This window comes from Aquarana catesbeiana, linkage group LG07 (genome assembly GCF_042186555.1).
Source record: "Aquarana catesbeiana isolate 2022-GZ linkage group LG07, ASM4218655v1, whole genome shotgun sequence".
Taxonomy (NCBI): domain Eukaryota; kingdom Metazoa; phylum Chordata; class Amphibia; order Anura; family Ranidae; genus Aquarana; species Aquarana catesbeiana.
In genome coordinates, this window is record NC_133330.1 from 28,703,722 (window position 1) to 28,730,313 (window position 26,592).

At 42.4% G+C, this 26,592-nt stretch overlaps 1 protein-coding gene across 1 annotated transcript in view; it reads left to right on the forward strand.

Moving 5' to 3' along the window:
* The first annotated feature begins 1,036 nt into the window (after nt 1-1,036).
* Nucleotides 1,037-26,592, forward strand: part of COL7A1 (collagen type VII alpha 1 chain) — a 294,025-nt gene continuing 268,469 nt past the window's right edge. Inside the window, exon 1 of the mRNA XM_073591887.1 lies at nt 1,037-1,924. The gene's annotated coding sequence lies outside the window, so the exon portion shown is untranslated. The remainder of the gene's footprint in view (nt 1,925-26,592) is intronic.

Genomic DNA, 26,592 nt, shown 5'->3' on the forward strand with positions numbered 1-26,592 from the left:
GAGCCGATCAGCGGCATCTCCTCACAGGGGACACTAGGTATGTAATCAGGGCACTGACCATCAGTGCCCTGATTACAATTAAGTGCCCACTCGTGCCAGCAATGATTGCCTGCCACTGCTAGCAATCAGTGCCAACCAGTGCCCACAATTGCCACCAATCTGTGCCCACAAGTGCCAGCAATCAGTGCCCACAAGTGCCAGCAATCAGTGCCCACAAGTGCCAGCAATCAGTGGCCATTAGTGATGCCAGTCAGTGCTGGCTATCAGTGCTGCCCATCAATGCCATCACTGCTGCCCATCAATGCTGATTACTGCTGCTCATCAGTGCCACCCATCAGTGCCGCCTATCTGTGCCCACCAGTGCTGCCTATCTGTGCCCACCAGTGCCGCCTATCTGCCCAGCGCCACCCATCAGTGCCCGCCTATCAGTGCTTTTCAGTGCCACATATCAGTGCCACCTATCAGTGCCCATAAGTGCAGCATATTCATGCTTCCTCATCAGTGCCACCTAATCACTGGCCATAAGTGCCACCTCATCAGTGCCCATAAGTGCCACCTCATCGGTGCCCATCAGTGCCGTATCATCAGCGCCCATCAGTAAAGGAGAAAAATTACTTATTTACAAAAAAATAAAAAACCCAGGTATGATTAAAATACCATCAAAAGAAAGCTCTATTTGTGTGAAGAAAATGATAAAAAATTTCACATGGTTACAGTGTAGTATGACCGCGCAATTGTCATTCAGAGTGTGACAGCGCTGAAAGCTGAAAAATGCCTGGGCAGGAAGGGGGTGTAAGTGCCCAGTATTGAGGTGGTTAAAACCTCTGACTCTAATCACGTGCTTAAAAACAAAAACCCCACATTGTGATCCATGCGTCTGGCGCCCTGCATGGAGATTAGGGGCCGGGTGCATAGATTGGGGGGGGGGGCAGCGCCCCTAATGGACGGGCCGCCACTGTTGCGATTTCAGATGAAGTCACGCGATTTCAAAGCCGCAGGCAATGTGAACAGAGGCTAAGAATCTGTTTAGTAAGCTGCCCTACAAACAGCACATGGGTATGCCCCAGAAACATGCCCGCACTTGGCTACACTGGTGGGTGGGAACCAAGCCTAAAGGTGGGACTTTAAAAAAAAAAAAAATAATGCTGTATATTGTGATATGTCAGGAATTTAGTAATGCAGACTTGTAAAGTTCCTGAGAAATTCACTTTTTTACACCTGCGCTCCATCCTGACAATGTGGAAAACATGACCCGCAACAGCCTGCCAGATCATTCCGCGCAACCAAAAGCAGAGGCGTCCTTTATCTCCAGCTGCTGCATCTTTCACATCCTTTTTTTTCCTTTCTTGGTTGGAAATAAATCTTTCCTTGAGTAAAGACAGGAGGAGTGTCCTGTGCAAAACTGGCGGAAAACTTAGAAGGGGGGGGGGGAGAAAAAAAAATCCAAGTCAGACATTAACTCCAGAGAATCTCATCACCTGGCTGGCAAGATTCTGCAGCTGCTATTTAAATATCTTTTATTTTATTGGCTGCGGGAAAAGAGGGGAGGGGCTGCAGGATTAATTACAGTGCACTAACTTTTTTTTTTTGTGTGGCTTTAGGGTACATGCTAACAAAAAAAAAAATTCTGGGAGAGACAACAACAGAGAGAAGCCAAAAAAGAAAAAGACCCAGGGAAGCGAAGATTGGGCAAAGTTAATTTATTGAACTTTTATTACTACTTTATCACTTATTTATTTTTTAAGACTTTTTTTTTTTTAAAAGATTCTGCAAATCTTCTCTGCGTCCAAAAATTGCTCTCCTAGGGATAAGAAATCCAGAGAAAGGAACCTAAACTTGTCAGGACAGGAGTGTCTGCAGATCCTCGGCTCCGTGTAGAAGAAAAGAAGAGTTCTGGCTTTTGGATTATGCGTGTACAGCAAAGGTAAACTTCATTTAAAAAAAAAAAAATATATATATATATATATATATATATATATATATATATATATATATATATATATATATATACATATATATATATATATATATTATACATATATATATATATATATATATATACATATATATATATATATATATATATATACATACATATATATATATATATACATACATATATATATATATATATATAATACATATATATATATATATATATATATATATATATATATATATATATATATATATATACATATATATATATATATATATATATATATATATATATATATATATATATATATATATATACAGTATATATATATATATATATATATATATATATAAAATATTAAGTATTTTTATTCTTATTTTTCTTATTTTATTTATATACATTCCTTATTTTTATTCTTTATATAGTAAACACTTTGATCGGACCCCTTGTTGCATGCTTTTTTGCAGAAAAATTATTTAGGTTGAGGCTCCGTTTGGTTTACATAACAAAATGAGCTGTGGGTGCAGCAGCCAATGAAACGTCATGTTGTATCAGCTTAGGGCAGCCAGAGCAATGCCATGAATCTGGATTGGTTGCCTTTGCTCTTTGCTCAACCTCCTTTTGCAAATTGCATGTCTATTTTATTGGTCCAATTGGTTCAATACTATCATGTCGTACCCCATGTTTTCCAAGGATACCCATTCATATATGCCCGACTTAAAGTTGCAGCGACTTGAAAGTAGTTTGTGCACTACTTTGGTCTGAATTTCATGCAACTTGAAGGCCATGGACTTCAATGTTAACCCTCAAAAGTTGCATGAAGGTCATACCTGAATGCTACACAATGCATCAGTTGTCCATTATCACTGGTCGAAACCAAAGTCGTATCAAAGTCGCACCCATCCAAAGTAGCGTCAAAGTTGTATCAAAGTTGCTCTCCAAAGTCAGACCTTGGAGTCCTACAAGTGTCAGTGGAGCCTTATTAGCATTCTTGTTTCAGGTCAATGACTCAATGTAATGAAGCCAGAGAAGCAGAATGACAGCCAGACAACTAGCATTTTCAGAATGAGCCATTGTGCAAGTGTTTTGGGAATGAGCTCATTCATTGCTAATGGGTGCAAATTGCAAATGTACTCACCAAACAAACACATATGGCCCCTCGATGCAGCAAGGACACCTACACTGGGGGTTTTGCAGGGATGTGCGACTTCCAGGACTTTTCCCCTTTCCATTGGATGTCTAGAGCTGAGACGAGCTCTGTCCTTGTCTGCACTCCTAGCAATTGCTGCATAAGAGGACCCAGTTGGGTCTTCAGCGGCACCTGTCAATTTAGTTTGGGGTACCTACACTGGTTTGAAGTAAATGGCAAAAAAATGGGTCGTGCATTTTTTGGTGCAATGAGGATTCATAGGAAATAGATGGGTGCAGGTACCTAAAAGATGCAGCGTGCATGTACCAGTGTAAGTGGGTTCTGAAAGAAAGGTGTAATTGGGTTCTAAAAGAAAGGATGTTCAGTCTTTGAGCATCATTTTCCATTATTCCGCTATTTTCCATAATGAGCAGTTCAGGCAGTAGGGGAGCGCTCAATTTTGCCCAGTGGAGGGTGTGTATCACAGCGAGGCCTGCTACATAGTGGATTCTACCACATTCTTCCTACCTGTCCTTCTAATGGAGATATCTCCTTGTATGTTGCTAGACTTTTGATCCCTATTGTTGTTCCTGAGCTACCGCCTGAAGCATCTGCTCATTACTTCCTGTTGCTCTGCAAATGTATAAGAATGAGTTCTCAGTTTAGCCAAGTATTGAGGTTTACAGTGGGGCCAGGTGTTACTCATATTAACAGGTAGTCAAATTTGTCTATGCAAGTGTTTTAGGGGGTGCTCATTCGTTGCTAATGGGTGCAAATTGCAAATGTACTCACCAAACAGCACATATGGCCCCTCGATACAACATAAACACCCACACTGGGGTTTTGCAGGGATGTGCGACTTCCAGGACTTTTCCCTTTCCCATTAGATGTCTAGAGCTGAGACGAGCTCTGTCCTTGTCTTCACTCCAAGCGGTTGCTACATAAGAGAACCCAGTGGAGTCTTGAGTGGCAACTGTCAATTTAATTTGGGGCACCTACATGTTGATGTGTTTTACAAAAATGGGTCATGTGCATTTTTTGGTGCGTTGAGGATCCATATGAAATAGATGGGCGCAGGTACCAAAGTGATGCAACGTGCATGTATCGGTGTGATTGGGCTCTGAAAGAAAGGCTGTTCAGTCTAAGGCTGTCCATTTGAGCATCATTTGCCACTATTCCGCTATTTCCCATAATGAGCAGCTCAGGCAGTAGGGGGCGCTCATTTTTGCACAGCGAAGGGTGTGTATCACAGCCAGGCCTGCTACATAGTGGATTCTAGCACATTCTTCCTACCTGTCCTTCTAATGGAGATATCTCCTTGTCTGTTGCTAGACCTTTGATCCCTATTGTTGTCCCCAAGCTACTGCCTGCAGCATCTGCTCATTACTTCCTCTTGCTCTGCATGTGTATAAAGATGAGTTCTCAGTTTATCCAAGCATTGAGGTTTACAGTGGGGCCAGGTGGTACTCATATTGACAGGTAGTCAGATTGCACCTATTTGTTTATGGTCACCCTTAGGAGCAGAGTGATGTGCAGGGTATAGCATTCCATACTGTAGCAGACAATCCTCCGCTGGCTGCCTTCAGTGTCGTCAGGAGATGTTGGTCCTCATCAAGCCTTAACACAGGTCCCCTAAGTGCATTCTGATGTGATTTTATTAACATCTACTGCCGAAGCCCCCCCCCCCCCCCCGAAGCATGTTGGCTGTATTCAATGCTCTTAACCATTAAATGTTTCAAGAAGTCCTTCAAGTGAGATGAACTTTTGCACCAGGCACTCCAAGAACGTACGAATTCAAGAAGAGCAGGCCATCAGGAAAGATGTTTCACTTGAATCCAGGACTGAGCTAAGCCTGTGCCATTTAGGTCAGTTGGTGCGGGTCTTCTGTTTCTGGAATTATAAGGTTGCACCAATGGAGAGGCATCAAAGGGCTCTTGTGCCTGACCAAGTTTTGGGTCTCCCATGCAACTATTGGCCAAGTACATTTATTCATTAATTGATTGACAAATAGACCATTTCCAGGTCTGCATGACAGCCGGAGGGGGTCCTAGCACCCATCTGATCTAGTAGAAATGGGCCCCTTTGTCCCAGATGGCCCATGTGTATCTGCACAGTCTGTACAAACGGTATGTCCACCTCTGGACTGTCCTGCAGTAGGTACATTTTATCTCTTTGGAAACTGTTACAAACACTCACCAGGTATTGGATTTCCTCAACTCAGTGGAAGTCCATAAAACTATATGACTGGTCATACATGGGCCACATATTAAGAAGATACTGTGGTGGCTCAATTTCTTTACATTGTGGGAAATTTTAAGTTATTGAGCAAGAGTAATATTTTAAGACCATTTCATGAGACTGGGACAATTGAAGGGTAATCAGTTGTTGCTTCTGATCATTTAAAGGGTAGAAGGTCGCCCTATTCTAGGTTGCCCTATTCTTTAACTGTAAATGGGCAAAGTGACAGGATCCATTAACTGTTGGGCCCATCTATGTGGATTATCTTGACAACTAGCTGGAGGAGGGTAAAACTGTGGCAGCAGTCATCATTTTTAGCTATGTAAAGGAAGACCGCTATTTGATGTTATCTTGAGTGCTGACTTTTCCTCCAGTAATTTATCATTTTAAGCTGAATTTGGGGTGCTACAGGGAAGCTCATAATTGAGCTCCACTCATTCGTATCCACAGATCCTGTATTCTTGGAGTTCTTCTTTAGGCGTAACTTTGGTACACACCAAAGTAATGGTACACTATGGCCAAAGGTTTGTGGATACCTAACCATTGCCTCCATATGGGTTTGCTATTACTACTTACTATAGCCTATTTCAAATCCCTTGGCAATATTATGAAAAGTGTGGAGTTGTGCAGCGTGGTGCGGCGGCAGTAACTTACACACAGTCCAGTTGCAAATACAAAGAATTTGTATTGTAGTCAAAATATGACAATTTACAACAAGCCTAGAGGAAGGCAGCCCAACCGGGAACACTCACGGGTGAACAGCAGATTGTAGTGGAGCGAATCTCAACCGAACTGACAGCTTCTGTCTTGAGGGGCGGAATGCAGTCTGGTTGGTCCAAACTCAAGTGGGGAGGTTTCCAGGAGAAGCAGCAGAACCCTAGTCTTTTCTACTCATCTGGAACCTTTCCCTGCCGCCATTGCTGTCCCTGACAAGCGAGTGACCTATTCATACACTACCTATGTACTAAATGCACGCCAAACTCAGAGCCAGGGTCTTAAGTAGACTCTGCCTCACCCAACATGGCCGCCAGAGTCACATGGGCTGTCAGCATCCAACCAGGTCACTGCCCCAGTGACCCAGGAAACCATAGAGGAACCATATTCCTCTTGACTTCCTCTCCCTCTGCACTGCCACTGCAGTTGAGCACCAGCTGAAGTGGAGAAAATAGACTACAACTGCCGACAAAGAGACCTTCCTTCAGGGCTCTGATTGTGTCCACTGTTCTGGGAGGTCTTTCCTACAATATTTTTGAGTGTGTCCATGGAAATTTGTTCCCCTTTGAGCCAAAAGAGCCTTTCTGAGGTCAGGTAATAATGTTTGGAGACCTGGCTCACTAGCAACGTTCCAATTCACCTGAAAAGTGTCCAGTAGGGTTGAGGTCAGGGCTCTGTACAGGAAACTTAAGTTCCTCCACACCAAACTGGTCAAACACACAATCTTAATGGTGATGGCTTTGTACACAGGGGCGCAGTCATGCTGGTACAGAACAGGGCCTTCCCCAAACTGTTTCTACAAGGTTGGAAATGCCCAATTGCCTAAAATGTCTCTCTGTGCTGTAGTATTACCAGTAACCTTTATTAGAATACCTGTGTTAGGGGCAACTTTTAAATAAGTTGCTTATAGTTTATATTGCTTTGTCTAATTATTGCTTCATATAGGAATTAAGACACAGAGTCAGGTATGTCTGTATCAAAGTTCTGAGCATCCCCCCAAAAAGGACTGCTCCCTTTACTTCTTTTATAGGCAGTTCCAAAAGCAGTAATCTTATCGGCATTACCAAATGAGGTTACGGTACAAAGAGTTTCTCATCAGCGAACATGTAATGATTATTCAGCAGTTCCAAATTCCATCTAGATACAGATTGATAGAACAATTGATACGTACACAGGTAAGAAAGGAGCACAAACAATTTAAATAGAACAATTGATACGTACACAGGTAAGAAAGGAGCACAAACAATTTAAATAGAACAATTGATACGTACACAGGTAAGAAAAAACAGAAACAATTAAAGTGGAACTCTAAGTCATTATTTCAACCCTATCAATTTCCCCCTTTGACATCATCCTCTCCTTCCCCCTGGGTCCTCATGAATAAGTTCTAGTCAGTTTTTCCCCAGAGTCCTTTCCCTGACCGCGAGTTGTCAGAGGGGTAGAACCCATCCCCCTAGGTATTACCAACATCTTAAAATTCAAGAAGAGGAGTTTTATAGGAGTAGGGTGATGTCAATACACACTTATCAGTATACCCTGTCTATTCTCCTAATTTTCCTATTTATTTTCCTGTATACACATATATTCGTGATTGTAAGTGATATTAATATTAGAATAATAATTACCATTGGACTTAACAACCAGTGAAAGGTATTGGTTGCTGTAGAAGACATTCCACTAAATATATCCCACCAATGTGGTGCAGTATCCTGTTGTATCTGTGAGGAAAGATGTACTAGTCTACCTTTGTCAATAATAATAATTTGCTACTTTAGGATCATCTATAGCCCATTCGAAAGTTGTTGTTTCCTCTACTTCAAGTACATTAATACCAGGAGTCCATGCATATATTTGTAAAACAACAATCTTCAACAAAAAATATGTAAGTAGATATTTCATCATGTTGTTTTCTCGGGTTGTTTCTTGCAATGTGATGCGTGTATCCAGGTAGGTTTTCCTTCCAGCTTTACTGAGGTGGCTGTGGTCAAGAGTACTTGGTAAGGACCTTCAAACCTGGGTTCCAATGTCTTTCTGGTGTGTTTCTTCACATATACATAATCCCCTGGTAGCAGAGTATGTGTACCTGTTATTGAATTAGGGTCTGGAAGAGAAGAATACACACTTTTGTGGATCTTAGTTAGACGTTGTTGTAATTGTATCACATATGCAGTCAAACTATCACATTGCAATTGCATACTCTGTGGAAAGTATAAACCCAATCTAGGTGCATTCCCAAAAAGTATCTCATATGGGGATAATCCTGTCTTTCCTGTTGGAGTGTACCTTATAGAGAACAAAGCCAAAGGCAGGCATTCTGGCCAAGGCTTGTTTAACTCTTGCATGGCTTTTTGTATTTTTAACTTTATTGTCCCATTTACTCTCTCCACTGATCCTGAACTCTGTGGGTGGTAAGGGGTGTGAAAACTTTGTTGAACCCCTAACATGGTCATCACATTCTGCATGATTTCTCCTGTAAAGTGTGTCCCCCTATCTGATTCTATGGTTTCAGGAAGACCAAACCTAGGTATTAACTCAGTGATCAGTTTCTTAGCTGTGGCTTTAGCTGTAGCCGATTTTACTGGATAACTTTCGGGCCAACCTGAGAATAAATCGATACACACGAGGACAAATTCAAAAGGGCCGCTCTTAGGCATTTGTATGTAATCAATTTGCAGTCTCTGGAAGGGGTATTGGGCCCGGACCTGGTGTTTTCGTGGGGTTTTTACTCTCTGTCCTGGGTTATTCAGGAGACAGATTTGGCAGGCTGCACAGTAGTTTCTTGCAGTGCTACTGAATCCAGGGGCGAGCCATCCTTGGTTCACAATCCTATACATGGAATTGGAACTGACGTGTGTGGGTAGGTGAACTGCCGCTGCCATTTCTGGGTACAGAGAGGCAGGCAGGCATATTTTGCCTCCTTCCCTCCATACATTGTCAAGGTCTGGTGCTGCTCCCATCCTGACCCACTTATCTTTCTCGCTCTCCCCTGCTTGCTCCTGTAATTTACTCAGCTGCTGCCATGTTGGTTCTGGGATACTCACCTCTACCGCTGCTAAGGTCTCAGGGCTTCCTTCCCCTAGAGCTGCCTGTTTTGCAGTCAAATCTGCAAATGCATTTCCTTTTGCCTCAATTGTTTTTGCGCTCGCGTGTGCCGCTATCTTCATAATGGCTACTCGTTTAACCTTTTGAAGATTGTTCAGGACTCTCTTAATCCCTTCTCCATGTTTTACAGGTGTACCTGCTGCTGTCAGATAACCTCTAGCCCTCCATATGTGGCCATAATCGTGCGCTACACTATAAGCGTAGGCAGAGTCAGTGTAAATATTCCCTTCTCGTTCTTTTAAGTATTCTAGGGCTTGTTCTAAAGCTTTTAATTCTGCTTCCTGTGCTGACATGTGGGCTGGTAAGGCCTGTGCTTCAATTACCTGCGTATCAGTCACTACAGCATACCCTGTGTGATATTTACCCTTGTCATCAGCAAACCTACTACCATCTATATACAAGGTGTACTCAGCGTTTAAAATTGGTGTATCTGTAACGTGTGGGAATCCCATTGTCTCCTGTTCCATGAGCTGAAAACAATCGTGTTCATCTACTTCTTTAAACAAAAAAGAGTGTCAGTGTCCTCATTTCTTTTCTCACTAGTACTATTAGCACTATCATTCCCCCTTGCCAAATCTGGTGATTGAAGAGGCAAAAAGGTGGCCAAATTTAAGGTTGTACAGCGCTGAAAAGTAACATTTGGAGGTAAGAGTAAAGTACACTGTAACCTTAATTGCCTAGCCATTGAAATGTGTTTGGGCTGTACCTGAGACAAGATTGCATGTATGTCATGTGTGGTATGCACTACGACTGGATTGTCTAGAACAATCTCTGATGACTTATCTATGATAATTGACACTGCAGCTACCGCCCGTACACAGGACGGTGAACCTCTAGATACTGGATCTAATGCTGCTGAAAAGTAAGCGACTGGTCTTTGTTTTACATGTGCCTGTGTCAGAACACCTGTGGCATGTCCAGTGATCTCAGCAATGTACAGATTAAATATCTTGGTGTAATCTAAAGTGATAAACGATTCATAAGCTACTTCTGTAAGCATATACGGTACAATTTTCAAACAATCGTATAATGGCTGCATCAAAGCGCTAGCATGTGGTATCCACTGTCTACAATATGACAAGATACCTAAAAACATACGCAATTGTTTGAAATTCCGTGGGGGTAACATTCCCTTTATCACTTGAACCCTCTCCTCAGTGAGATGTCTCGTACCCTGTGATATACAATGTCCCAAAAAGATAACTTTTTCCTGACACACTTGTAACTTTTTCTTATTAACCTTGCAACCTTTTTCTGCCAAAAATCGCAACAAATTAAGGGTGGTGTGCAAGCTTTCAGTCTTTCACTTATCTGTGGAATTAATCCTTCCATAAATTGTCTATTGAAGGCTCGGATTGTGACTGGCAGAGCCAAATCCAATCCCTCATCTGCCATCATACTTTCCATAGATAAGTAAAATTCTGATACAGTCTGTCCTGGCATTTGTTTCATGGGTGATATTGACCCCCTCTCCTGTTGTTTTGCCTGACAGAAAGCTTCTAATCTAGCAATAAAAGGGGCCCTATATAGGAGTCTATATGTCTGACATGTCCTGCCTCCAGGTTGCCATCCCCATCAACTTGTCCTGCAGGTCTGTGTGGACCTATTTCTGTCATAAACTGGTTAAACAGGGTCAGAGTCATTTTGTGTCTGCATAGATCCTCCCCATCCTGCCAGGTCGCTTCATGTGTATTCATTAACTGTGTCACAAATCTACAAAAAGCAGCTGGCTTTGCTACCGGGTCTGGGGCGCTCTGTATTAATGCCATAAGGGTGTCTGCCGACCATGGTGCCCAAGTCCTTATTTGCATTCTACGAGTGACAGTAGGCGGGGCATTTGGATGGGCTGCTTGTCCAAATTCTGGATTGTTTACCTGAACAATGCGTGTATCAGTGCGTACGGGAGCTACAGTTTCTGGATGAGGTTTTTGTGCCCCACAATGCACACATTCTACTGCCCATTCTGGGTTTTGTGCTCCACAATCCTGACAAACCCATCCTCTCCCCTCAAGTACCGGATATATCTTGTGTGGTTTGCGTTCTACGTCAGTGTATGGGGGTGGGATGGCTGAGCTGGGAGCCTCGACATTTTTTGTTCTTCTATCTTTCATATCCCAACCATCACAATCTGGATTATACTTCCACCCCTCTTCTTTCGCTCTATTTGAGACCTTAATTAAGCATTGAACCTGACGCATCCATTGCTTCTCTAACACCTCTCCTTGTCTGTCCCTTTTTATTTCACTCCATACATCCGGGTCTAAGCCCGCTGCTCCTTTCACCTTAAATTTACGAAGGACATCCTTTAAGTCCTGTGCTTCGGTTTTCCCATAAATGTTCTTAATTATCTGTGGCACCGTATAGTGCGCCACAATTCCCTGACAGGGTTTTGTGTTCCTCTGGCCCATTCTAACAGTCCTGCCTAGGTAGCGTGTGGGACACTTAGTGTACAATATAATGCGTCTACAACATATACAAGAATGAATAATTACTTTATATGCTAGCCCAATAGCAAACCAGCTAAGTTACACTAGTTCCTCGTTGCCTTCCTCCTAGGGTGCTAGAATTCTAGAAACCTCTCCGGAATGAGATTTCTGAAACCGAATTACTTTATATGCTAGCCCAATAATAAATAATTACTTTATATGCTAGCCCAATAACAAACCAGAATGCGGCTACAACATATACAAAAATGCGGCTACAACATATACAAGCATTCCTTTAAGTGGCCAGGTATCCGACTAGATCTCGGGACTTTGTTGAGACCTTATTCCCTCCCCGTATCTGGGAATCCCTCTCATACACTCTTATCCCTGCTTTATGGAGCAGACAGGGCTTATACTCTCAACCCGTCTATGGTTTATGAGTTAGATGTGAGGTTAAGCATAAGCGTCAGACCCCCAAGCTCACAAGCCCTCAGGTTCCCAATCGTGTGAGGTAAGGCGCATTCCGTTGCTTAGTTCGGCAATCCCCTTCTAACTCATACCATCCTTGACAAGGCTCATTCACTTTCTCAACAAGACAGACAAGACAAACACAGATAACAAAACAAACAAATAATTCCAGCAATATAAACTAAAATATGCAGTAATTCTAGACTCACCACTACAGAGGCTGGTGTTTTAAAACCAGGAGAACCGTAACTGACAGAACGGATAGGCACAAATCAGGGGAGCACAGAATATAAGAAAAATAAAGCTTTTTCTTACCTGCGCAGGTTTTTTGATCTGTGATTCCCGGAATGCCTATTCCTTTTTGTTCCGTCAGCCGCGTTCGTCCACCTCTTGTAGTATCATCGGTGAGTCCCTGTTCTTCGGGCGCCAAAATGTTAGGGGCAACTTTTAAATAAGTTGCTTATAGTTTATATTGCTTTGTCTAATTATTGCTTCATATAGGAATTAAGACACAGAGTCAGGTATGTCTGTATCAAAGTTCTGAGCATCCCCAAAAAAGGACTGCTCCCTTTACTTCTTTTATAGGCAGTTCCAAAAGCAGTAATCTTATCGGCATTACCAAATGAGGTTACGGTACAAAGAGTTTCTCATCAGCGAACATGTAATGATTATTCAGCAGTTCCAAATTCCATCTAGATACAGATTGATAGAACAATTGATACGTACACAGGTAAGAAAGGAGCACAAACAATTTAAATAGAACAATTGATACGTACACAGGTAAGAAAGGAGCACAAACAATTTAAATAGAACAATTGATACGTACACAGGTAAGAAAAAACAGAAACAATTAAAGTGGAACTCTAAGTCATTATTTCAACCCTATCACCTGGAACACTTAAACACAACAGTATGGAGGTGTCCACAAACTCTTAGCCATGTAGGTTATATGATGCATTTGACACAATCTGCTATTACATATTGCATAGGATACAATGACTGTGATACTCTATGGAATACTGATTCCATATTCATTGTCAGGTATTTGGCATGGTTTACCATATTGACAGACAGATCCCTGCTTGTGCTGAATAGATGAAGGGCTCGGAAATTCCTTTTAATATTAACTGACAGTGTCAGCTGGCCAAACTTTGTTACAGCCTGTCTCAAAGGTAGTTATAATAATCCCTTAAGAGGTCACTCTTCCCAGGACAGAACTGATATTTCAGTTTTTGGTAGATGCCAGAGAGTTATAACATGTGACAGTTTCCACTATCTCTTTGGTATTCTAGAGGTGAGATCTTTGTGTTCTTGGTCTGTACACCTACGGTGCCCATTACAAGGGGTTCCCGTTCTCCCCTGTTTATTTATTTGATGGTATGTAAAATGGAACAGGAGAAGTGTGGACACACAAAGGTGGACAGAAACATCCAAAACTCCTCCCTGGTGGACAAGAACAGAGTCAGAGTCTCGCTGTTGGAGCATCAAAGACATATAAGAAGTCAAGGGCTGATTCAGTCCACCAGACTCCAAATAAAAATAAAATATCACTTATGAGGTTTGGACAACCTGTAGGGTTAGGTAACTACAAGTTCCAGCACTCTGCCCTTGACCTATATTACCGGGGCTCCTGGAGGTTGTAGGTTCCCAGTGTCTAATTTATGGACCTTTCATATTTGTTCTTCATTTAGGACGGCTTAGCTCCAGGTGTTCTACATTGAGCGGTTGAGATTCACATTGTACACTGCAAAGACTTGAAAGGAACAGCAGCTGCAATCACTGACGGATTAGATGTTGGATCTTGAATAAAGCAAGACATATGCCGCCCAGAAGGCCAGGGTGGTAAACAATTTATAGTAGAGAACTTACAAAAATAACAATTTGCAGATATCTTTCAGCAGCATTCAAATTTAACCCTTAATACAGCAGCCTTTATTATCAACCTTTATAATACAGAGGAACTTTGAAAATAACTTTCTGGTCTCTGGGAACCCTGCTATTAGTATTATATCTACAGCTCATGGCAGATTATCGAGATGGTCAGTGAGAAGAATGCTTTGTACAGTGGTGGTTGGTAGAAATAATGCTCCTTACTTGTCATTGGGAAGAATGCTTCTTATGCCGCGTACACACGAGCGGACTTTACAGCAGACTTGGTCAAGCAGACAATCCGATCGTGTGTGGGCTCCCACGGACTTTTTTTCCCAAAAGTCTGACAGACCTAGAAATGAAACATGTTTCAAATCTTTCCTTCGTAACTCCGCCGGACTCAGTTCCTGATGGAAAGCCCGACGGACCAGATACGGTGCAAGGGCAGGGTACTGCATCTCGCGCTCGCTGCAATAGGAAAAACAAATGTTCCTACTGCAGCGAGCGCGGGGCATACCAGGCCCTTAGGTCTGGATTTTAAGGGAACCCCCCTACGCCGAAAAAACGGCGTGAGGTCCCCCCAAAGTCCATACCAGACCCCAATCTGAGCATGCAGCCCGGCCGGTCAGGAAAGGGGGTGGGGACGAGCGAGCGCCCCCACCCCCCCCCCCCTAACCGTACCTTATGTCAGTAGGAAGAATGTTCCTTACATCTGTGGTCAGTGGATATAATGTTCCTTATATTGGTGATCAGAGGGAAGAATGCTTATTACATTGATGGTCAGTGGGAAGAATGTTCCTTACATTGGTCGTTAGTGGATAGAATGTTCCATACATTGGTGATCAGAGGGAAGAATGCCCCTTACATTGTTGATCAGTAGGAAGAATGTTCCTTATATTGGTGATCAGTGGGAAGAATGTCCATTACACTGGTGGTCAGTGGGAAGAATGTCTCATAGATTGGTGGTTAGTAGGAAAAATGTTGCTTACATTGGTGGAAAGTGGGAAGAATGTCCCTTAAGTTGGTGGTCAGTGGAAATAATATCTTTAACATTGGTGATCAGTGGGGAGAATGCTCCTTACATTGGAGGTCAGTGGGAAGAAAGTCTCCTACTTTGGTGGTCAGAGGGAAGAATGCCCTTAATCTTAATTTTAAGATACTAAATAGAAATGTAAATAGAAATTTAAATTTGACTACTTATCACTGGTGTGAATACACTAGCATTTTGTCTGTCAGAACACAGTGGCCCAGATCCACAGTCTGGCAAAGTGGACATTGGCCAGAAAGGATGATGAGTTAAAAAAAAAAAAAAAAAAAAATTGGGACTAGAGTGAACAGAAGGCATCAATGGTGAATTAGTGATACATTCTAGAGCTTGCACTTTGAAAATGTTTCTGGAAAATGTAACATTGGCCATTTTAGCAACACCTTAAATATAACTGGGACATGGATGACCAGATGTTGGATGTGCGATGCTAAAAAGTGACCACCATCATGCCCAACACACCCTTTGCTGAGTCAAAGCTTGAGCTCTCCAGTCACCAGGGAACATGAGCTGTGCTAATTGCAGAGATAAAGGCCTGAGTCAACAAGGTGTATGTTAGACCTTTGCAGAGAAAACCACTGCTTTCAACTGGGAGAGCAAGTGTCCTTCTCTGCAGCATACTGGAAGGTGACAGGCTTTTCTACTCATGCTGGTGCTGCTTTCTAAAGAAAACCAGCCGTAAGATTGTATGCGCCTTGTGTTTTGATGTACCTGGCTTGAATCCCAGTTCAGTACAGAATGAGTTAATAAATCTGGAATGTAGCATCCAAGACCCCCTGGAGGGCAGACCTCATGGGAGGGACCAGGATGCATGATGTCATCTGTATATTGACTAGAGTACAGAAGGTAATGTCTTGTTTCAGCCTTGATCTTGAGACATCAAAGGAAAAACATAATTATTAGTTTTGTGACACCCTCATCCACCTCTGTTGCTACAATCTGCATTGACTAGAACTTAGTGATATATATATATATATATATATATATATATATATATATATATATATAAAAAAAAAAAAATAAATTATAAAGAAAAAAAAAAAAAAAAAATAAAAAAAATAAAAAAAAAAAAAAAAATATATATATATATATATATATATATATATATATATATATAAAAATAAATATATATATATATATATATATATATATATATATATATTTATATTATATTTTATTTTTTGTGTTGGTATGGATAGTTTCCCATCATTGTTGTCAGCGAGAGGAATAGTGCTCCATCGTTGGGTTCACTGGGAAGTATAGCGCCCCATATATTTATATATATATATATATATATATATATATATATATATATATATATATATTTTTTTTTTAAATTGTGCTACATTAGAAGTCCTCCAGCTGTTTTTAGTTATTGCTTTGGGGGAAGCGATGCAAGCCGATTTCATAATACATATCAAGTTTATACACTACTTGGCGGATATGGTTACAGGCGTTTTAAACTGCTGTTGAATTCCCAAGAGTTACACAAAATAATAAAAAACTTTCGGTGAATATTAAAGTGTATTTCCATAGGAGACATTTACTGTTTGCTTTCTTTTAGGAGTCACAAGGTACAGTAGATCAGTCCAGTGATTAGCTGTATAAACCTAATATCAATCTTCTTTCAGGGGCTGCCCCACAAATACAGGAGGGCATTGCATTTATTTAATTCATGCAAAAAAGTGGATTGTACTGCTAGAGATGGAGCATGTAGTAATGGAGCTTCAGGGACATACAGGCTGTTGAAGTGTCCATTCCGGCCAGAGAGAAATGCTAAAGCCCACCTCCCGACATCTACTTTTTGACAAAGAATACTATAGACATTATAAAACGTTAGACCCTTAAAGCCATTTGTGGTTGAGTCAGGGACATTATATGACTGTCTGTCTTCTGCCGTGCCAGCACACCCTGGGAAAGATTGATTGGCCGGATGGATCTTCCCAACTGTTCTGTTTCAAATGCCGCTTAATGCATTGACATACCTCCTTGGACCCTGTCTGTACAGACAGTATGGTCACCTGCTGACTTTATCAGCATCCACAGGCAGCTTAACTTCTCAATAAAATAAAGAAGTTTAATCCAATGCTATTTTACTTCAGACAAGTAGAGAGGAAGTTTTTCTAGTCTTTTGATGTGTAGGAAGGCGATGACTTCCCTAAGCCACATCTCTGCAAGGAGCGAACACTGACTTAGGGAACACTAAATAAACAGGGAGGTTCTAGCTGAACTAACTAGCACTAAACAAGAGGGAAGGACAGGGGAAGATACCAAATCACAAATTAAACAAGTGAACCTAAACTACTGCTTTTGTTTGGCGCCATCTTAAAAAACAGAGGTTACCAAATCTGAGAAGTCCATATGCATGTTAACCAAAGAGGGCACCAAGAAAAAAGTTTCTGGAGTCAAAAGTGGTATTTTTTTGCCCTGCTGCTGATAACGGCACCTTTTTTTCTAAAGATTGTCCACCTGGTTTAGATTGAATCTTTCCAGCTTTGCTTCAGGTCCGACTGATGTCTAGCTGATTTTAGAGCCCTGATGAAGGGGGAGTACTGAGCCCCCTAAAACGCGTTTGATGCATGGTGCTTTTTTTTTTCTTGATGCCATTTGTGGAATCAATACATTTCCATTTTGGACTCTAGGAACGAAAAGACAGAGGTTACCCAATTTGAGAAGTCCATCTGCATTTCCATCCAGAAGGTTGTCACTGAATTTTTCCAGGAGCTTTGCTCTGGGTCCAACTGATGTCTAGTTGATTTTAGAGCCCCGATGAACGGGGGAGTGCTGAGCCCCTAAAATGAATTATATACCTGGTGTTCTTTTTTTTTTTCCTGATGCCATTAGTAAAATTCCATTTTGGACTCTAGGAATGTTTGCTTGGCGCCCCCCCCCCCCCCCCCCCCCCCCTCAAAAAGACCTAAAAATTAAGTTACCTAATTTGAGAAGTCGATATGTATTTTCTACCAAAGAGGGCACCAAGCAAAAATTCCTAGAATCCAAAGCAGTATTTATTTCAATACATGAATGCTGCTGCCAGACTTATCCACCTTACTAACCGCTCAGTGTCTGCCAACCCTCTCCTCCAATCCCTACACTGACCACCACCCCTCTCCAATCCCTACACTGGCTCCCAATCACCCACCAAATTAAATTCCAAATGCTAACCACAACATACAAAGCCATTCACAACTCTGCCCCGAGCTACATCACCAATCTTGTCTCCAAATATCACCCAAATCCTCCTCTCCGCTCTTCTCAAGACCTCCTACTCTCAAGCTCTCTCGTCTCCTCCTCCCATGCTCGTCTCCAGGATTTCTCCAGAGCCTCTACCATCCTCTGGAACTCGCTACCTCCACCGGTCTGGCTATCTCCTACTCTTGCTACCTTCAGGTAATCCCTGAAAACTCATCTCTTCAGGAAAGACTATCACGTCTCCAAGTAATCTTCTACCACTTCCAACAGCTCATTCCCCACAGTTACAACATTTTGTACCACCTGCCCCACCCTATTAGATTGTAAGCTCTTCTGAGCAGGGCCCTCTTAAAGTGGTTGTAAACCCTTACAGACCACTTTGACCTACAGGTAAGCCTAGATTAAGGCTTACCTGTAGGTCCAAGAAATATCTCCTAAACCTACACGGTTTAGGAGATATTTGCCATCAGGGTTTACTTCCTCTTTAATCTTCTTGTATGTTATTGTATTATAACTGTATTGTCTCCTTTTTATATTGTAAAGCGCTGCATAAACTATGGCGCTATATAAATCCTGTATAATGATAATAATAATAATTTGACCTGCCACTGACACAGGCACCAACAAACAAAAACATTTTTAGGGTCCTCTTTGGTTGAAATGCATAACTACTTCTCTCTGTCTATTTGTCCTGGTGAGCATCATCACCAGAACTGAAAAAGTTGGAAAATCCAACATTGTTGGTTGTCACCAGAACAGGAAAAGAAGTAAAATCTTCCAACGGGGACACTCGTTCTGGTGACCATGGTCTAATATGGAATTTTTCTTAAGTGGTTTCCTGTTGTGTCTACAGGACAGGAATCAAATGAAGAACTTCTCTAATGGGGCACAGATGGCATAATTCTAACGATAGTTTTTTGGCATTAACCCCTCTCACCAACATTAAAAAAAAAAAGTTTTGGTTTTAGATGTACCATAACAAATTTTGACGCGCGCCCTTGCTGGCTGTTAGGAGGTTCTAGCGCATGGATTTAGAAGGTTGCCGAGCTTTCTATGGGAATCTTCATGGAATGTTTTCCTTGGTGGCATCACCACAGGGCAGAGCCAGGCCAGGAGGCTCCCATAGTCCTGCATCATTAATCTGTCACAGCAGACACACAAACCTGGCTGAGAACAGGAGACAAAAGGGGCCGAGGCTGCTGGGTCTATAAATAGGGGGGAGATGTCCATCTTGGCAGCTACACAATGAGCGGTTTCTAAACTCCAACGCTGCCCTTTACAATGAACCAGAACGAGACTAAGTGAGTCAAAGGGCCTTGGAAAAATCTTCAGTCTGGGGTAGACGGGGCAACCAATAAACAGAGGACATGGTGGTGTCCAGAACGGAGGGGGCCTCCTCAGTGACCCTGCTCACAATACTGCTTTCATTTGGGAGATAAAAATAAAATGTTTCCCGGTAGGAAGGCGTATATATATATATATATATATATATATATATATATATATGTATATACATATATATATAGATTAGATAGATAGATATATAGATTAGATAGATAGATAGATAGATAGATAGATAGATAGATAGATAGATAGATAGATAGATAGATAGATAGATAGATAGATAGATAGATAGATAGATAAAAAGCACTATTATTATCTATAATACCAAAACAAAACAGTCCTATTTTTAACCATATTATTTTTTTGGAAAGGCTGCAGACTGTTCTGAGACAGGAACAACAAGTAACCAAACTCCGTTTTAAAGCATACAAACACAGCAATTATTTCACTGAAAATAAATAAACATCGTTCACTTTAATTAAAATAGTATTAAATCCAAAACCAAAAATGAATTATATTGCAGTAAAACCAGTCTGTGTATGCAGTAAAGCATGCTTGTTATACTCACTGTGGAACCTAAGGGGTTAATCCTCAGCATTGTGTAAAAAGGCTCTTTGATCCTGTCTTCTCCAATCCTCCCCTTCTTCCACTTTTCCCCAATCCACCTCCTGATAGAACAGAGCATCGGGGGCACTCTGCACATGCTCAGTTTGGTGTGTATTGCTAGAGTTCATTTTTTATTTTATTTTTTTTCTTGGGAGGGTGCATGTTATCGGCACAGGGCCCAATCAGCACTGTCCAGACAGAGGGTCAGGGGTCCTGCAGCCTCATAGGACACTCAGAGGAGAATGAAAACTTCTCCTACCAGCTTTAACCAGACACTGACAGAAGTCACAAGCCTGCTATGTACTGCTGATGAGAAAAGGTATTTAGCAGTTTATATTTACTAAAATAATTGCATTTCCATGTTCTGTGTATTGTGGGAGACCAGATATAGTGAATGCAGAGTCCTGGGTTTAGTAACACTTTAGCTGTGGTGGCTGCATTACCTTTGCTTAATGCGCAGAACACACCCCTTGCTGAACCAAAGCTGTCCTATCAGCAGGGAGCACGAATCTTGCTGAATTATTTTTTCTCCCATTGATGCCAATGATGGGGCACTATTCCTCCAACTAATACCAATGATGGGGCACTATTCCTCCAACTAATACCAATGATGGGGCACTATTCCTCCCACTGATGCCAATGATAGGACACTATTCCTCCCACTGATGCCAATGATAGGACACTATTCCTCCCACTAATGCCAATGATGGAGCACTATTCCTCCAACTAATACCACTGATGGCGCACTATTCCTCCCACTAATACCAATAATAGGACACTATTCCTCCCACTGATGCCAATGATGGGGTGCTATTCCTCCACTGATAGCAGTGACGGGCCACTATTCTTCCCACTGATAGCAGTGATGGGCCACTATTCCTCCCACTGATAGCAATGATCGGGCACTATTCCTCCTTCTACTGACTACAGGCGCGATGTGATTTTTTTTTTTTTTTTTTACTCTTACTGACACTGGGGCATTTCCTACTTCCACTGGCCACTTGGGCCCCCCCTAAAGTCCGGATGACAGTAAACCAGCCCATTGTTTAGAAAGTTTGGGAACCCCTGCCTTAGATGGTAGGGCCACCTTCATCACCTCCCCCTAATACTAAGGCTCCATGCACACTGGACGTTAAAATAACGTTATAAAAACGCCAGTAGCCTTGCAGTGAGTCTTTCAACATTTTTTAACGTTTTTGCAATAGTGTTTATTAGCGCTTTTTAGCATTTTTTTCCATGTTAGCGTTATTTTTATTATTTTTTTCAATAGATCAAAAACATTAAAAACAGCTGGTGAGCCACGTTTTTGAGCGTTTATCAGCGTTTATGAGCGTTTGGCTTTTTTGGTGGTCAGAAAAACGACTCCTGAACGCGATTTTATGGTGTTCAGAAAACAGCCCATAAACTCCACTGCTGATAAAAATCCAAAAATCCCAAAAATAGACAAATCCACTTTGCACTGCAAGTGCACTTGGAAGTGCAGTCGCTCTAAATCTAAGGGGTAGATCTGAAGTGAGGGGAAGCTCTGCTGATTTTATCATCCAATCATGTGCAAGCTAAAATGCTGTTTTTTATTTTCCTTACACGTCCCCCTCGGATCTACATTGACTGTACTTCCAAGTGCATTTGCAGTGCAAAGTGGATTTGCCTTTAGTAAATAACCCCCATAGGATAACATAGAGGGGAGTTTATGGGCTGTTAAAAAAAAACACCCAAACTCCCAAAAACGGCCGTTTATAAGCTTCAGTGTGCATGGAGCCTAAAGAAGAGAGCAGGCAGGATCACACATAGGACATTTGAAATATGGATAATGCAAAAGATAACACAGATTAGCAGGTTCACATGCATGCACAGTTTTTAATTTGCAACTTTAAAGTGTTTGCAATAAAAATAATATAAACTTTAGTTCTGCTTTCAGCTTTGTAGAGGACAAGGTAGCATTGCAAGCCAATGCAGTCAGACAATATTTTAAAGATGGTAGCAGGAGGAGAGATGACCCCATTGTCCTTCACTGTCCAATCACAGGCTGGGAGTTGGTTGGTGACCAAGCTATCTTGCCCAGCTGCAGTGGGAGAAAAGAGAGGCCATACATCTGGCTGGGTGTTCCTGGTAGGGGTGCCTGAACACATACATGCGAATCCATTCATACAGTATATATGTATTTTAATTGGGCATTTTAAAGTTTGTCTTCAATTCAGCTTTAAATATTCCCTCTAGGCAGCGGGTTTCACAATCAGGTGTTAAGAGGGAGTTATTGAGATTGACTGCTATTTCAGGCACATCTGTGTCCTGCAGCTATGTGTACTCAGCATAAATCAACCTCAGTTTATTCACTAAATATGCGATGAAAGACAATAACACTTCAACGGTAATATTGTGTGTGCAATACTTATGAGTAACTGCTACAAATGTCACTCTCTGTTTATAAATGCAATCCTTTGAGTGGATTCACTTCAAAAGGGATCACCATTGGCTAAGGTTACCGGCTTTTTCAAAATAAAATGCAGGGACACCCTATTGACCACGCCTACTTTAAAACCCCACCCCTTAAATCCCGCTCCCATTTTTAACATTCTCGAACAATTGGTCAAGGACTTTTGGAACAAGAGGCAGGCAGTCAAGGTGTAAAGACAAACAGAATTGAAATAAGAGGCACCAAGATACAGTATGCATTTATAGTTGGAAGGGACACCTTGAAGGTACTAAGAAGAAAAAACAAAAATGGCCCAACTTTGGATTGGCATTTTTTTGGATTGGCACATGCAACGTACGGCTAATGAGTTGGCATTTGCAGTGCAGTACCGTGTGTTCGCTACACCGTTGGACAATCGGGGACAGTGCTGGGGAGACGTGCTTTCCAGGGACAGACACCTCAAAACGGGGACATATGGTAATAACTATCAATTAGGAAAATGGTATTGGTAAGAAAAAAAGTATTGGGACGCCTGCCTTTACACGCACATGAACTTTAATGGCATCCCAGTCTTCGTCCGTAGGGTTCAATACTGAGTTGGTCCACCCTTTGCAGCTATAACAGCTTTAACTCTTCTGGGAAGGTTGTCCACAAGGTTTAGGAGTGTGTCTATGGGAACGTTTGACCATTCTTCCAGAAGCCCATTTGTGAGGTCTCCGCTCTAATTCATCCCAAAGGTGTTCTATCGTGTTCTGAGGACAGGACTCTGTGCAGGTCAGTCAAGTTCCTCCACCCCAAACTCGCTCATCCATGTCTTTATGGACCTTGCTTTTTGCACTGGTGCGCTGTCATGTTGGAAAAGGAAGGGACCATCCCCAAACTGTTCCCACAAAGTTGGGGAGCATGAAATTGTCCAAAATGTCTTGGTATGCTGATGCCTTAAGAGTTCCCTTCACTGGAACTAAGGGGCCAAGCCCAACCCCTGAAAAACAACCCCACACCATAATCCCCCCTCCACCAAATGATTTGGACCAATGCGCAAAGTAAGGCCCATAAAGACATGGATGAGCGAGTTTGGGGTGGAGGAACCTGACTTGCCTTCACAAAGTCCTGCTACTCGAAACTCGCTCATCAATGTTTTATGGACCTTGCTTTGTGCACTGGTCCAAATCATTTGGTGGAGGGGGGATTAGTGCACAAAGCAAGGTCCATAAAGACATGGATGAGTGAGTTTGGAGTAGAGGAACTTGACCGGCCTGACCTCAACCCGATAGAACACCTTTGGGATGAATTAGAGTGGAGACTGTGAGTCAGGCCTTCTCGTCCACATTAGTGCCTGATCTCACAAATTCGCTTCTAGAAGAATGGTCAAACATTCCCATAGACACACTCCTAAACCTTGTGGACAGCCTTCCCAGAAGAGTTGAAGCTGTTATAGCTGCAAAGGGTGGGCCAACTTAATATTGAACCCTACGGTGCTGATGCATTTAAAGTTCCTGTGCGTGTAAAGGCAGGCGTCCCAATACTTTTGACAATATGGTGTGTATATATGCTGTAGCACATTCACATCAGTCCCTCTCCTCAAGGAGCTTACAATTTAAGGTCCCCAACTCACATTAATACATACACCTACTAGGGTCAATTTAGACAGGAGCCAATTAACCTACCAGCATGTCTTTGGCATGTGGGAGGAACCCAACGCAGGCACAATGAAAACATGCAAACTCCAGGCAGGTAGTGCCGTGGTTGGGATTCCAACCGACAACCCTAGTGCTCCCAGGCGGAAGTGCTAACCACTCAACCACTGTGCTGCCCAATTGTAATTATTTTAAATAACATGCTTGGGGGTTCCCTAAACCTGCACGTGAAGTGGCAGACCCGTACAATAGACTCCAACAAAGATGACCTTTAGGCGACCTAGCCGCCTGACAAGTAGCGTCCCATTCTGTACAATGGAACCGTTCTAATCGGAGAGACGCAAGTCGCTCCGACTTAGAAAAAGGTTCCTGTACGACTTTGGGGGGCGACTTGCATTGACTTCTATACAGAAGTCGTTTTGCAAGTCACCGCTCCTGTCGTGTCCAGGTCGCCTGAGGCAGTCGCGCTGCAAGTCGTGCTGCCTCATTGTGAACCGACACTTAGAGAAACAAATTATTGCTGCTAAATGATAATTCCTGGCAGGCTTGGTTCTGTTTGTAAACAATGCAATTAGGGTATCCCCCTTTAAATCCACACCAGACCCTTATCCACTAGAAGAAGGTCTGGTATGGTGTTTTAGGGGGATCCCCATGCAAAAAAAAAAAGGTCCCTTAACAATCCATACTAGACCCACATTCCTGCAGATGGTTTACGGTTCTTTGCACACAGTTGATACACTTTGCACCAACTTATTAAATAAGCCTGTATATCTGTCTTCAGATCCAGCTTCAGCATTAGGAAGGAGTTAAAGCACAATAATGTGGCCTGGAAGCATGGAGGAGTCTGCCTGGGATGTCCGGGACAAGTCCTGCAATTGCAGAGATACACCTTTACGCCCCGGGCCATACATTACAGCGTGAGGCACACCCAGATCTCTGCAGCATCGGATTAGAACGCTGAGCAAACAGATGCCCCGTATCTGCCTGGATCTGTTATACGAGGGAATCTCTACTTATTTTGTTAGATTACCATTATGAATTTGGGAGGTCCTATTCAAGGTTTCCAAGGGGGATACAAAACACCGCCGGGAATTAGAGCAAAAAAGTTGGCAAACACAAGATCTGTGGGCGTCATTACATGTTTCCTGAAGGCACTCTGCATTTTATAAGTGAAACGTAAACCTATAATAATCAGCAGGACTCACTGAGGCAAGGAATTGCTTTAAAGTGACACTAAATGATATCCTTATTCTCCATAAATAATCCATACACCATGCATAGCTTACTAGCTCATTATGAACTACTTGCCTGAGATCGAAGCCCCCGCAGCGATCCTCGTTCACCGCTCCGTCGGCCGACACCGCTCCCGGGGGTTACTTCCAGGTATCGCGGCTCCGGCGCTGTGATTGGCCGGAGCCTCGATGACGTCACTCCCGCGCATGCGCGTGGGACCCGCCGGTAACGGCACAGTCTAACTGAAGCAACAGCACGTACGCGCCGTTGCTTCAGTTTGCTTAAGTGCGCATATGCCGATGACGTCGGCACATGCAAATACAGGGGTTTAGGAGATATCCAGTGTAGCTACAGGTAAGCCTAATTATAGGCTTGCCTGTAGTAAAAAGTGGTTGTAAAGGGTTTACAACCACTTTAATGGCCCTGTAATCTATTTTTTGTTTAATCTTTTCTTACTGTGTTTTTACCACTCACTGACAAGCAATACTGCATGCACCTCTGGTACATTTGTGCCCCAGCCATGTTTCCTGGTCTAGGAATTCCCACCTGTGGGCCCAAGAACCCCATGGCAAGTGCTGCCAGATAGAGGGAAAGGAGACCAGCGAAAGTCACTTTGCTGATCTCCCCTACCCAGAAGTGATATACCATAATACCTGTCAATTCATTAGCTTCAATGGAGGGCAGGTGAAACATCAGGGGTCAAAAAGACCCCTGATGTCCCATTAAAGAGAACCTGACCCATTTAAATAGGATCACATAGGGGACATACAAACCTAAACACGTGTGTTGGGGGCTCCTAAGTACAAAAACAGTATATAAATAACAGTATACAGGGCTTTTTTTCAGCGGGAACTCGGGGGTACGCAGTTCCGGTACCTCCAGCACTGACTGTATGTAATGGCAAGAAAAGCTGGGGTGTGCTGCCGGGTCTATTGATTGGGGGATCTATTCTGGTTGGAGGGGATCTATTTTCGCAGGGGGGTCTATAGGGTCTATAGTTGCTGAGGAGGTCTAATGTTGCTGGTGGCAGACCTATTGTTGCTGAGGGTGGGTCTTATATTGCTGGGGGGGGGTCAGATGTTGCTGGGAGAGATCTACTGTTGAGGGAGGGATCTGTTGTTATTGGCTAACGGAGAGTCTATTGATGCTGGTTGAGGGGAGATCTGTTGATGCTGCCAATAGTCTATTGTTAGTAGAGGGGATATTTTGTTGCTTATGATCCATTGTTGTTAGGGGA